The sequence below is a fragment of the Dermochelys coriacea genome, chromosome 2, assembly GCF_009764565.3.
Source record: "Dermochelys coriacea isolate rDerCor1 chromosome 2, rDerCor1.pri.v4, whole genome shotgun sequence".
Lineage (NCBI taxonomy): Eukaryota > Metazoa > Chordata > Testudines > Dermochelyidae > Dermochelys > Dermochelys coriacea.
In genome coordinates, this window is record NC_050069.1 from 191893124 (window position 1) to 191907497 (window position 14374).

Genomic DNA, 14374 nt, shown 5'->3' on the forward strand with positions numbered 1-14374 from the left:
TCATCGGGATGGTTTGTCCCTGTAACCTCAACAGGGATTCCTTGAAATACAGCCAGCTCTCCTGGACTCCCTTCCCTTTCATGTTAGTCCCCCAGGGGATCCTGGCCATCTGTTCCCTGAGGGAGTCAAAGTCTGCTTTCCTGAAGTCCAGGGTCCGTATCCTGCTGCTTACCTTTCTTCCCTGCGTCAGGATCCTGAACTCAACCAACTCATGGTCACTGCCTCCCAGATTCCCATCCACTTTTGCTTCCCCCACTAATTCTACCCGGTTTGTGAGCAGCAGGTCAAGAAAAGCGCTCCCCCTAGTTGGCTCCCCTAGCACTTGCACCAGGAAATTGTCCCCTACGCTTTCCAAAAACTTCCTGGATTGTCTATGCACCGCTGTATTGCTCTCCCAGCAGATATCAGGAAAATTAAAGTCACCCATGAGAATCAGGGCATGCGATCTAGTAGCTTCCGTGAGTTGCCGGAAGAAAGCCTCATCCACCTCATCCCCCTGGTCTGGTGGTCTATAGCAGACTCCCACCATGACATCACTCTTGTTGCACACACTTCTAAACTTAATCCAGAGACACTCAGGTTTTTCCACAGTTTCGTACCGGATGCAGTCAGTTTTCACTGGTGTCCCAATGATTATGCAAATGAAATGATGTAATTTTAGCATGGAAGTGCCTTCGGTAAAGCCTGTGTGAGGTTTCTAAGCATACCCAATGTGAGCTAGACATTTCCAGAAGCCTAATCAGACTCCATCTGAGGAGAGTGCTCATGCAGTTAATAAAAGTAGTGTGCTTTCTGTCCATCATTCTGCCTTCTGAGTGCTCACTACTTACACAGGGAGTGGCATTTTTTGACACTCCTGCCAAAGAGTGATTATGGTGACGTATTTATACAAGACTTATAGTGGGATCAAAATTCATTAAGAAGCTTTGGAAAGGCATTATCTAAACCATGCTGAAAAAATGTGTTGCTCATAGCATCAACCAGATTCAATGTAGACTTTTTATGAGAACACTATGGGCCCAATTCTGTGATGTGCACCCACAATTGCCACTGATATCAATTTTATAATTTTAGACCTTTACTTAAGTATATTACTAAAGTTCATTAAGGCACTTTGATCCAATTACAAGTCCTGTCTGAACACTCTATGGCATGTTATCATAATCATTGCTCCTCTCCTGCAGTGTTTAATGAGCACCCAGGAGGTAGGTTGGTGGAAAAGAAGGTACAGTACTTTTATTACTGGCACCAACACTCAGCTCAGTCTTTTTTAAACATCTAGTTCCCCCATGACCTGCTCATCAATTTAACACAGGTACTAACACAGAGGGACAGACCCATAGCTGGGGTAAGTTGTAGTTGTCAGAGAAATCAGTGGAGTTGGGACAGTTTAAAACAGCTGTGGATGGAGAAGGAAGAGATTTTTTCAGAGGTACAAAGGGCAGTTAGGTGCCCTTATGCACCTTTGAAAAATTTCCTCCAAGACTGAAATTACAGCATGTAACTATCATAGAAATGCCTACTGATTCCTATTCTTACACTCTCCATCAGCTCACAATGGCTTTGCTAATAAAGAACTAGAATAAGTTACATATAACACTCCACTTGAACTATAATCCATTCAAGCAGGCACCATTCACATATCGCATGCCAGTTGCGTTGTTGCAATTTGCTATAGTTTTCTCAATTCATCTTAATTGTTCAAGGTAGGAACCTGGCATAATTTACAGTATATTCCATGAACAAATTCTCTGGGATGTGGAGGTTACCAGACAGATTTGCCCTGTATGCCCTTAGTTTTAAAAAGATCTTTTTTTCTGATGGGGGAGGGGTTCGGAAAGATTTGATGCAATATATTTCAGCTGACTCAAAAACAAAATAATGCATAATTACAACAACTGTGCTGAAAGGCACTTTAAGTGTTACTGCTAGGTAGCTCCCAAGACTGTATAAGAAGTTAGAAGTTTCTCTGCTGATGTAACCCACACAGCTCCTGAGTGTGTTGTTCTGTCCCATCTAGTGGCACCAAGACCATTTAGAGAGATTAATGAGTCTGCTCTACAACCTTAGCTAAGAGCCATAGGGCTTTTAGCTCATGCAATAGAGGCTCATGCATTTAGCTCCCAAGTTCGATCCTGTCTGCCAACAACTGGGGTCTGTCGGTGTTACACTGAGTCACTCTAAGGTCCTCCAGTGCTAGAATAACTGCATAAAGATGCAAAATAAATACTGCTGACTCACACTGAAAGGCAGATCTTGTGAGCTTCAGTGAGGACCAAAGTGGATTTGGATCCTCTCTCTGGAGCAGAGGAAACTAAGGGCTGGCACAAGGAAGGGCCTCTGGGAAAACCACAGGAACATCCAAATTTTGTGGGAGAATTTAGACATAGGTTTATATTTTTGTTGTTGGTATTATTAAGAAAACCCCGGGAAGTGGCTAAGTTTGGATTTGTTGGGATTTGTTTGGACTCTTTAAAGCAGGGTGGGAACCCCACCTAATAATACCACCATTGTAGAAATTTAGAAGAAGATGACAAAATGAGTATTAAATTAACACACTTAATGTATATGCACATCTAATCTGCATGCACCACTATTTTCTTTAGTTTTGCTCTTCTGTTGCCAGGAATGCCTTCATTTTATTCAAATAGTCCTGGGATTTAGAGGCCTCTGTCTACCACCACAAACCCCTGCTTTGGCTGTAATGATAATTTCTAGCCACTGTATGGACTGGAATAAAAGCAAGCAGATTAAAATCTTTGCTGTGTTTGAAGGATTGTTCCACAATCTCCTGGGTTCTCTGATCATTTCCTTGACCATGTTACTGATGAGATTGTACCTGCATCTGTCTATGCTGGAGGCATAACACACTGGGACATATTCTGCCCTCAGTCATACCTGGACAGGTTCAGTGGGGTTACACGAGTGTAACTAGGGGCACTATTTTCTGTCTTCTCCTCCCCTTCCCCCCTTTGTTTGTTTGTTTATAGATGCCTGGAAGGTATTTTGTTAGCTGTAAGTATTGAAAGAGAATGGCCCCGGTGCACAGAGCCTAGTACAGACATTTTATTGGAAACTACTTCAACAAAATACATCTTCAGGTGCCAAGCGAGCATGATGCAAGAATCAATATTCCACCCTGCCATCAAGTGCTGCTACAGCACGAAAAGATAGTCAAGGTTAAAAAGAAAGATATCTCTGATACCCAGTATACTATGGCCAAGATTTCAAAAGTGACTAGTTATTTGGGGTGCCCAGATTGAGATGCCTTTAAAGGATCTGATTTCAGAAAGTGCTGAACATCTTCCCTCTGAAGGTCAGGCCTCTTTAAAGTGTCACGGTCAGCACTAGTCAAAATATCACTAGATCCTTTAAAAAAAATCTTGACCTGTACAATTTTAGAATCCGGTTATAAGATGAGTTATGTGTGTTTACTGGGTTTGCCGTGGAACCAGCTCTCCTCTTAGCCATTGATGCAATCTGGACATGAAGAAGCAACTAAAGATCCAGCTAGACCCCAAGTTGTGAATCAGAGTGACAAAAGGTGGACAAAAGTTTTATATTAGCTCCATCATTCTAGGGAGCTATTATAAACACCACTGTTTTCTCCAGCCTAGCAACATTGTCTCTTTGTCATCTGGGCTGGCCATGTGATAGTCAATACAGAAAGGACGCACAAGCTCTGATGCAAGCATGATCGCATACATTGATCTATATAGCTACATACGTAATCCCCATCACCATAGTATTAGTAGCTTTTTTCCATATGTTTAACACAATGGGGATTGATCTCAGTTGTGGCTTCTAAGCGCTATCTATATAATAATTATTACATATTTAATAATTAACACAATTTCTGGAAGGTAGTTGAAAGCCTGTTCTTGTTCTTTATTTGGTTTTCTGATCAAGTGGATTTGATAAGATACTTGTAACTTGCTAGGAGTATTCCATAGCCCAATGAACTTATTCCCACAGTGCGAAGTGGCAAAAGATAATCAGCCGTGTAACTTGCAGAACTAGTTGCAGGTGACTGAATGTGTGAGGTAATGTTATGAATCTGATGCTAATGGAAAAGGAAATGTTAGGGTTACTTAAAATTCTTAGGATGAAACCCTGGCCCTATTCAAGTCAATTGCAAAACTCCTAATGATTCCAATAGGGCCAGAATATCACCTTTAGAGTCGTAATAGATTGACAGAAAAAATGACAATAAAGATGAGACAAGGCCTTGACTGTAAGAATGGGGTCCATGAAGTAGACCTTTTCTGCTAGTAAAGATGTTAAAAAGGAAATCTATGGCATTTTCACTGAACAGAAATCTTGCAAAAATATTGACAAGGCTGTAGAAACATCTAAGCTGAGTCGGACTCACAACAATAGTGGCAAGTCAATAGAAACTTCTGTGCTACCTGTGAAAAATGGAAATATCAGCACAACAATAAAAAATAATCCAAAATGTTTCTGAGCAAGGCAAAAGGCACAAAAAATGGTTTCTCACGTCTTCATTTCAGATCCTTCGCTTTATATTAGAACTGCATAAAGCCAGATTTCCCCCCCATCTATTGCTCTTATGTTGTAATGAAGTGTAATGCTTCTTATAGCAGCTACCTTGGATATTCCAGCCAACTATGATGAGATAGTTACAGAACAGTAGAATACTCTTGAAAGGCACTACTTCTCTTTAGATTATCAGGTAACTAATGATTATGCTAGAGCATCAGCTCAGCATAAGTTCAGGTCTTCCCAGCAGAGGCTGATTAAATGGACTGCAGAGTGAAAAGTACATGTTTTTTTTTTCTTTGTGAGATACTACTAATAGCCTCGTCTAGAAATGTGTACGTGTAATATGGGAATGTATTTACTATTTCATAGTTACATTTAACATTCTGAGCTCTGCTGGAGAAGAGATGGTGAAAACATGGACTGGACGGAAGAGAGGTTTATGCTCAGATGAATGTGGTGGTTATTTTTCTTTAACTGAGTGATTGAACAGTTTGTCAAGTGAGACTAAGGTCCCATGTATCCTAGCAGCTACAGTAGAGTCTGGGGACCCGGACTTGGTTACAAAGGTGTAGGGTACATGGAGCCTAACCGTCATCATATCCAAGTTGAAAACTTAGGCATACATTTTCAAGCAACTAGCCAGTTTGGTGCCTAACTTGAGACACCATAAAGATTTTCAGATGGTAGCAGATGGTAAATCAAGACCCCATTTCGGGCACTCAGAAAGTGAAAGAATTATACATCTTTACTCTCACTCCACTGTATGTCTTGTATATTTTGGGCAAGGACAATGTTTTCCCAAATGCTTGTACAATGCTTAGTATGGTGGAGTGTCCTTATTCTGACTTGTACCTTTGGGTGGTATTTAGTATAAATATTAAATAAGTAAAATAAATTACCTGTAGGTATTTTGAGGTCATTCACAGTGAACAGTTCATTTCCAGCCTGTCTACAGCCCAAAGCTTTTGTGGTAGTAATAACAGGCTTGCTATGTGCTGCTTTGCAATCTTTAGGCTACAAAAGAGTTAAAGACATATTTGCTCCTCTTCACTATTTCCAAACATCTATTAACATGAAAACAAGAGCTATACAGTAGGGTAACCTTTTCAATGACTCTTCATTTGTGGAATAGAGATGAAGTGGTGTGAAAGCACTGTTTAATAAAAAAAAAACATACTATGAGCCACCAAGCGAAGTGTAAATTGCTTTACACTTGTATCAGAATTTTGCATAAGCTACTGTTTCAGGAAAAGTTTCAGTCTTGTTAAAATTCAAATGACCTAAAAATAATACCACCCCTTCGTCCCCATACATTTTATCATCCCCCCTGACAAATGCGATTTGCCTGATTGAATCAATATTTTTAGAATGGCTTTCAGTGAAAATTTAGCCCTTTATTTTATTCTCATCTGTAAAATATACTGAGAAAAATGTGTTTAACTAACAGACTGCATCTTGCTGAAAAGATACAGACTGATAAAGTTTCCAAAGAGCACGCTCTAGGGCCAGTGCTCACATTCTGTCTTTTCTGAATGGGATTTGTATGTTTACAACTCCCCCCTGCCACTGGCATTATTTTTTAAATGTATAAGTAAATGCTTTAAACCTGGAAGACTCTTCCGTAGGGGTAAGAAGGCAGTTCAGATACTACAGACATTCATCTCTTGGCTTCTCTGCTGTGACTACCAACAAAGGTGCCAGTTAGTGCCCACTGAGATAATGGTGAGTTTGTTAGTGACATGGATACATGTTTACTAGGGATTGAATGGAAAACACACAGGCCATCAAACAGCTGTCCCTAGTGATGTGTACCTGCAACTAACTTGTGTGAAATTTTAATGCATGACCTACAGGTGAAAAGCTTCACTTCTTAAGTAATCCCCTCAGCTATCCAACTCCCCAAGCCCTAGAAAAAGCTGCATCTATAATCATATTAGGGTCTGGGATGTTAGTCATCAGTGCCAGCTGACTGAACCAGATCTTGTTAGTTTCTCTTGCTTGAATTGGCCTTCATTTCCAGCTGTTAATTGTGGAGGAGATAAAAGATCCCCCTCTAAGCAGCTCCTTTGTCCTTCCTTTTCTGTTTCTGGCTGAGAACAGTGAGTGCAAAGCTATATAAGCAAAATTATGGAAAGAAACATTTATATTTTAAATTTTAAAGCAAAGTACAAATTTAAAGGGAAATCTGTCTCTAGCAGGAACCAGCAGCATAGCATTCTTTCCCCATTGAACTGATCTAATTCTTATCACAACAATTCTATCTCATATGCTTGCTACTTCTCAGGATTTCATATGGAGGGTATGAAGGATGTGGGAGATGCCTGTATTGTTTTGCTAATATGATATGTTCATCTGTCTGTTTTATTGTGTTTATGTTGATTGCTATATGATTACACAGAAGTTAATTCCTCCAGGACTGGTTTGCAGGTAGACAGGAAAGTGGACAAATGCTTCTGATAGCTGCACATTCACTGATAATTAAAGAACAATTCAGAGAGAACTATTTGGAAGTCCATCCCGGTGCAGGCCTGGTAGTGGTGCTCAAAGGAACTTTGAGGGGGTTAGAAACTTGTCAGCAGTTTAAGAGCAGGGGAGAGAGGGAGACAGAGACTGCAGGTTACCCCCCCCCCCCACACACACACACACAAGGTTGGGGTACGTGGGATAAAGTAGGCCTATTGAAGCTTTAGATTAAATAGAAATGCATAGGGATGTCTTGCAGGGCACCCTAATTCAATTGGGCTTGCTGAGCAATCAGGGTTGGTACACACAGTGCTGTACCCCAAGATCCAGTCAGAGAGGGTCAGCTAGTGGGATTGCACTCAGAGACAGACTGGGTTTAGTGATTGTGCTACTAGCTGTAGCATTGTTTTCTTTGAGATAAATTTTAGCAACAGGCAGAACTGCTGACATGGATTACGGACACATTTCGCTGCCATTAATTTCTTTTGAAAATTCATCCCACTCTTATACATTGTTATACATGCAATGTCTTGCTTGATAGTAGCCCAAAATAGCAGGTGGCACAAGTGTTGGGGTCCAACAAATCTTAAGGCCACAGGCATGATTATTGGTGGTATCTTTAAGAAGTAGGGTTGTTGGGTGTCCAGTTTGTGACTGGAACTCCCGCTCTAAAAGGGATCTTGGTGGTTTTGGTCAGCAACGCTGACTGGGCCTTTAAGTCCGGTTGGCAGTGCAGCAGGGCTGGCAGGCTTCCTGCCTGTCTCCGCATAGCTCCCAGCAAGGAGCTGGCACGTCCGGCTCCTAGGTGAAGGGGCGGCCAGGGGGGCTCTGCGCGCTGCCCCAAGCGCTGGCTCCACAGCTCCCATTGGCCAGGAACTGCAGCTAATGGGAGCTGAGGGGGGTGGCACCTGCGGGCAGGGGCAGCACGTTAAGCCCCCCTGGCCATCCCTCTGCCTAGGAGCTGGAGGGACATCTCGCCACTTCCCAGGAGCCACCTGAGGTCAGCACCACCCGGAGCCCACACCCCGAACCCCCTCTCACACCCCAATCCCCTGCCCCAGCCCTGAGTTCCCTCCTGCACCCAAACTCCCTCCCAGAGTGTGTTGCCAAATGTCCCAGCACCTGAATTCAGCAGGGCCTACAGGTATTGAGGTGAGCTGTGGCAGACTAAAACAAGTAAGCCTTACCCTGAGTCTCCTGATGGACACTGCCATGTTCCAGGAAAATGGCCTCTTTAGTGATACCAGCTAAAAGCTGGGACGCCTATGAGAGCCTGTAAACCAGTTTCCCTCACATTTTCCTATGGATTGCACAATCATTAAAAGAACTTTCATATTTTAAAATTAAACCTACCTGCTAGGATACTTCACTTGGAAAAGAATAGATTCCCCAATGGCTATAGTTAATGACAATCTTGCATTTATATAGCACCTTTCATACCAAAGGATCCCAAAGTGATTGTAATATATATATATACTTGAACCACTTCACCCATCACTGTTTCTCTAACGTGGAATGCAGCTGCTGTCTAATGGTGTACAGTTACACAACAGTCAGTCAGGAAGTGACGACGAATGCTGTTTCTGAGCTGAGGGACACTGCGGGCCTTTCCAAGCAAGGTGCAGCATGATTGTGAAATATGCTGACAAAGTTAAACCAGAGACAAGTTAGACTAATGGGGTTGATGCTATTGTAAAGTGCTGACTGCCGAGAGGAGCTGGCAGCTCATGAAGAATTATATAGCTTGTGGTGTTACTGACATTGCTTCTCTCCATATAGATTTTTTGCATAATGCAATATTCTGACATGTTGGCATGATGTATTATCTCAATAACATGGAAAGCTTGGAAAATTCAGAAAAATGGGCTTTATTATAATACAATATATGTCAAGGGAAGGATTTCAGTCAACCACAGGCCTCAAAAAGCAGATATTTTCCTTTTGCAAATGACACTTGGATTCTTATGGTCTCTGTCCAGCCACATCCCTCCATTTGCATGTAGTGCACTCCCTTGAACAGTCTCTTTTTAGTTCTGCCCTTGAACACTTAGGCCTAAATCCTCCTGCTTTCTGCACTGACACAAGGAAAGAGGAAAGGGAACTATCCTTGTGGCTGCATAATAGTGCTGATGAGAGCGAGCCAAGGAAGATTTCTTAGATACTAGCTGCAGAGGTCTTGCATAATCCTGAAAGAGGCCCTTTGAAATGGACAATTTGTTAAGCAGTGTGCTTGCCATTAATTTGATGGATAATTTATACATATACAAGGAATTGGTTTAGTAGATTAAATTCAAGAAAACTTGGGGTGAAGGAAAGGGTTTAAAGATGTTTTGGATGTTTTCACTGATTTGGCGCAAGGTTGTGCGAAAGGACCATTCATCTGCACAGATGATTGGTTGTGAGTAGAGCTTTGGTCCACCCAAAACTATATGTGAGTGTAACACAAATTCACCTAGTTTTGGCTGTCCCTCTCTCCCCCCCAGGATTTAGGCACCATTTACCAAATACAAAAGGTTGTTTCTCCCTTTATAGGCTTTAGCCCAGTGGTTAGTACATTTGTCTTTTTCAATCCCGTCGGTAGGGATTTGAACTTGGGTCTCTCCTACATGGTAGAAGAGTATCCCAATCCCTCAGTTTCAGGATAGCCTGGGATAGCTTTTTCTCACTCTCTCCTGAAGAAGGTGTTTAACTTACTTGAATATTCATTGGGCCAGAGAGAGAGCGCATTAGAATGGCTCTGTAGCCCAGTGGTTAGGACACTCCCTTTAGAGGTAAGAAACACAAATCTTTTCATGTCACTGCTCCAAAGACTATTTAATTATTTATACACAGTAGAAGAGCTTTAGCAGGAGAGACTGAGAGAGCCCTACACCAGGATATCCCATAACCCAGTGACTACGGCCCTCTCCTGCAATATGGGACTCCCATCTTCAAATTCCTTGTCCACGTCAAGAAAAGGGTGAGGGAGTTGAACCTGGGTCTCCCACATCTTGGGTGAATGCCTGACCCACTGGGCAAAAGTTTATAAGGAAGGCTTCTCTAGCTCTTCCTCCTTTCGCTGTTACCATTTAGTGGATCAAGGCCTTTCATTTACTTTGCTTTCATGTTAAAAACTGTCTAGAAACTAAACAATGTTGACAACTTTTTTCAAATTACTGATTTTTTAATTTTTATTTTATTTTGAATTTTTGGATTTGGTTTGGGTCAAACTGTTTGTGTTTTTTCACAACTGCCAGAGATTCAAAAAAAAAAGCAGTTATTCGCCCAGCTCTAGTTGTGAGTTTCTCTACTTCAAACATTAGGTCAAATTCATGTCATTGAACTGACTGATAGCCTCAGAGATGGAGCCTTTTGCCGCTATGTGAGTCATTTGAATTCAGGTCCCTTTGGCAGTGAGTTGAGACTGAAAGTTATTGCAATCTAAAAACTGCTTGATAGCCTGTGTGAAGAGACTTGATGGTCTCTCTCTGTGCAGTGATTAGGGGACAGTGTGCATAAAATGGTTTGCACCATCATTCTTTGGCAATCTAAGCCAGTGGTTCTCAACCAGGTGTACATGTACCCCGGGAAGACACAAGTCTTCCGGGGGTACGTCAAGTCTTCCAGGGGGTACATCAACTCTTCTAGATATTTACCTAGTTTTACAACAGGCTACATAAAATGCATTAGCGAAGTTAGTACAAACTAAAATTTCATACAGACAACGACTTGTTTACATTGCTCAGTACACTGAAATGTAAATACAATATTTATATTCCAATTGATTTATTTTCTAATTATATGATGAAAATGAGAAAGTAAGCAATTTTTCAGTAATAGTGTGCTGTGATACTTTTGTATTTTTATGTATGATATTGTAAGCAAAAAATTTTTAAGTGAGGTGAAACTTGGGGGTATGCAAGACAAATCTGACTCCTGAAAGGGGTACAGTAGTCTGGAAAGGTTGAGAGCCACTGGTCTAAGCAAAGAGACAAGAATAAATGGATGAGGAGACTGAGCCTCTCTCCTCTAGTGGTGATAGTACACCACTGTACTCTGTAGTACTGCAAGGTATATTGGAAGGGCCATGTGAGGATATTTCAGTGGTATTAGTAGTGGTGCAACTGTTTGATAAATAAATAAATTAATTAAATTATTTCTGTCTCCAGAGCTGTTAATCTGGCACCTTTCATGAGCACAAATCATTCAGAGCATTAAAATAAATCTGTTACCATAGACTCCTTGTCATGGTTCAAGGCAGCTGCACTTGTGTTCCTCCTCTGTGGTCCAGCAAGGGCACTCACTCTCAGGCTTCTGGCTCCCAGCCATCACCTCTCTTGGACAGAGACATGCACTTCTCTCACTACTGACTGGGATATTTCCAGGCTGCACAGCTCCCTACCTACGCTGTGAATTCTCCAGAAAGGCATACTGCCTAAACAGGCCTGATTTGCATTCTCCTCAGAAGCTATGAACAGCGTAATTGCCCACAGCTGTAAGGTACCACACAGCTTTTTCCTAAGCAAGCACATGTATGCATAAGGTGAAAGTATTACAGAGAAAACATATTAAAGCCATAAAAGAACCTACACACATGCTAATAAGCACACCAAATTTCTATGGCTACAAATTCATAACATTGTTTGCTCAGAACCAGAACCCTCAGTTGCTGCTTTATACAGTTTGGGCCTTTGATCTTGGGATCAACAAACAATGGGTTTCTCCTCGGGGAAGAGCTTCCAAAGTTTGGGTCCAGAGATGAGAATTTGCATTCCTCTCCTCCCAAGTATATCCTAGGAAACACACTCAACTACAAGTTTACTTTGTCTGGCATATCATTTAAAAGACTCCTTAAAAACTCATACCACTTCCCAGGGTTTATGTTAGTCAGGTCTCCTCCCTACACATGTTACATACAATCCCTCATCATACGTAAATATTTGCATTTTTAATACAATGAACTCTTAAAATACTTAAACTTAAATCAATAAGGTTTGTCCAGGATATTGCAAGAAATTGCCACGTCTGTCACACTCCTCACTTTTTTTTTATTCTTCATGCTTTTGATTTACTGTACTCTTTTCATGTCTTTATTGATTGCCACTTCTTGAGCTATTATGGCATTTTCTCTGGGAGCTTAAGCAAGCATTTGCCTTTTTGCCCGATGTTCACCAAGGATTAGACAAAGGAATCCATCTCTCTTCCCTAAGAGATAGAATCTGTCACTTCTGTTGTCTAATGAGTGACTGACATGCCCATGTCTACCTCCATTTTTGAATTGGTTCCTTTAACCTTACAGAATTATTAGTTTTTTTTGGGACTAGGACAAAGTGTGTGGAAAATAGAAATTGTTCCATTGCTTGCAGTGTAACCAATAATGCAGCAGAATGAAAAGCAGCAAAAACTACTTCTAAGATTAGAAACCAGGTACTGTATTTGTGGTGTGTGTAAAGTACTTTCTGAGCACTCTTATGAAGACACAACAATACATTTTTGATCTGATAGAGTTTCTTGCACAATTTTAGGGAATGGTGCAGAGGCATGAACATCCCTCAGATACTCTCAGTATGTGATTTACTAGTGAGAAAAACATGAATACATTTTATATAATCACAGGTTTCAGAGTAGCAGCCGTGTTAGTCTGTATTCGCAAAAAGAAAAGGAGTACTTGTGGCACCTTAGAGACTAACAAATTTATTAGAGCATAAGCTTTCGTGAGCTACAGCTCACTTCATCGGATCCGATGAAGTGAGCTGTAGCTCACGAAAGCTTATGCTCTAATAAATTTGTTAGTCTCTAAGGTGCCACAAGTACTCCTTTTCTTTTTACATTTTATATATTACTCTTCAAGAGCCTGATTCTCTCAGCCCCTACTCATACAAGTAATTCCAAGTAAATATCTTTAAAAGCTTTCCTCTTTCCCCCACCCATTTAATTTTTCTTTGTGACTTTGCTGCTTTGCAAATGCTAAATTGATAGCACTGGAGACTGTAATCCTTTAACTATCTACAGAACAGTTGGGCTAGGTAGCAGCAGTGTAGGTTACTTCATACTTCACCAATATTCTTAGTGTGGTCTGAAGGGACTACTTCTGGGATGCTCGATCTCTAGATTTCATCACGCTTTACAAGTATGAATTTTATTATGCATCTTTACAGCCCATGGCCTCTCTGCTGAGATCAGGTGTTTAATTTTGCCAATTTGTGAGTGAGTGTGTGTGAGAGAGAGAGAGAGAGAGAGAGAGAGAGAAGTTACACAGTGGCTGGTGAAGAGCAGCAGTCAGTATTGTTCTTGTTATCTTTGTTACATGAGAGCACAAAGTTAGGAAGAAAGGGGTAAAGGTGATAACATACCCATTAGACTAAGTCCCCCTTCCTTTTATTCTTTTAAAAAAGCCTATGAGTATAAAGCCACCCAGTGAAGTAACAAAGTTCAAGGTTAAAGGAACACTGCAAAGATAAAAATGATATCTTTTTGAAAGTCCTGACCACTGGATAGAAAAGCAACTTCATCCTGGATGTAGTTCCATTAACGACAATGGAGTTGCAGTGAAGATGTATATAGAGTATAGACCCTAATTTACTTTTCACTGTGCTGTTTGTTAATTTGTTGCATTTCATTCAGCATTCACTGCTCTCTTTCACTCACTGTGTCTAGTCAATTTCATGTTCTCCTGCATTTCTGAGTTTGACTACTGAGAGCACTGTGACTTCTCACAGGTGCAATGCATCTCTCTCTATCATTATGTTGTCCTCCTGTCCCCTTTCCTGTATCTGTTTGTTCACTCATTGAATATTGCCTAGAACTTATACTGTGAGCTCTGTGTACTGGGTTTGTGTTATTTCTTAAAACTACACCTTGTTCAACAGTGGTCTAAGTGTTTTTTGGAAACTGTCTTATAAAACCAGAAACAATATATAGTAATGTGTCATTGTCTTTGGGTTTCCAAGAATATAGGAAATTTCTTAAATCTACCTCACTTCTGTTTTCACATGAGAACGCTATTAACATTAGGGGGTCACACACTTTGTAGCTTGTATAGGCCTAGCTTATTGCACTCGCCAAAGGCTCCTTTTATCCCTCTGTTCTCCTCCAGAAGGTCCCTGTGTGCCACACACCCATCCCCCTTGAGTTAAGGGACTCCATGCAACTCCAGTCTCCCATTCATGAGCCCCCCATTCTCTTCCCCATGCCACTGGCTCTTTGTGCACCCTCATTCCTACGTCCCCTTATGCCCTACTCTTCTGCCCTAATGGTAGGGGCTCCGTGTATCCCCCTTCCCACCTTCCCCCATACCAGGGTCCCCAAATGTCCCCCACCCACCAGAGTTCCACGTGCTCTCATTCCCCTCATACCAGGATTTGATTGGATGTGACATTCAAAAGTTATGTTACAAAAGACAGATAGTCCGACAGACAGACAGAGAAAT

At 41.3% G+C, this 14374-nt stretch overlaps 1 protein-coding gene across 5 annotated transcripts in view; it reads left to right on the forward strand.

Moving 5' to 3' along the window:
* Positions 1–14374, forward strand: part of CPNE4 (copine 4) — a 357681-nt gene that overhangs the window by 198713 nt on the left and 144594 nt on the right. The window lies entirely within an intron of this gene.